Genomic DNA, 692 nt, shown 5'->3' with positions numbered 1-692 from the left:
TTCAATAGTTTCAATAGGTTATTGGTTCATATTTTCAAGTAGACTTACTCAGTTAATGTAACAGGTTTAACCGGCACAAAGGAAAGCTTTCTCGAGTCATTGCTGGAATCTTAAGGAGAAAGTTTGATGGGCCTTACTACAGTTGGAAGGTTACTCCACAACGCATTCAAGAGCGATACTTCAGGACATTTGCGGTAAGTCAAATTATAGTTTTGACAATGCTTTAAACACTTAACTATATATATATATATATGAATTGGTCAATTTGCTAACTAAACTGTTTTGTGTTATTGTAGCGGAAGTATAATTGGGATATCGGGATTACTCAGCTTGTTAAAGAAGGTTTCTTGAAGATAGCAAACACCATGATGAAAGGCATTGTCAGTCAAGTTAGGAGGAGTGGTGTACAACCACCATGGATTGGTGATAAATTATGGCCTATCATGTGCGAATATTGGAACACCCCTGATGCCATTGAGAGGAGTGAGAATGCTTCACATTGTAGAAACTCGGACCGTGGAGGCCTTGGAGTGCACAAACACTTATCTGGTCAGAAATCATATGTACAAATTCATCAAGAAATGGTAACACTACTCTTTCCATCCACTTCACCTCAAAGTTTTTCTAAAATTTCCATCATTTAATGTGTTTCACTATCATTGTAGGAGGAAGAGCTGGGGCGTCCTGTATCA

Source organism: Camelina sativa, chromosome 19 (assembly GCF_000633955.1).
Source record: "Camelina sativa cultivar DH55 chromosome 19, Cs, whole genome shotgun sequence".
Lineage (NCBI taxonomy): Eukaryota > Viridiplantae > Streptophyta > Magnoliopsida > Brassicales > Brassicaceae > Camelina > Camelina sativa.
This window is presented reverse-complemented; position numbering follows the sequence as displayed.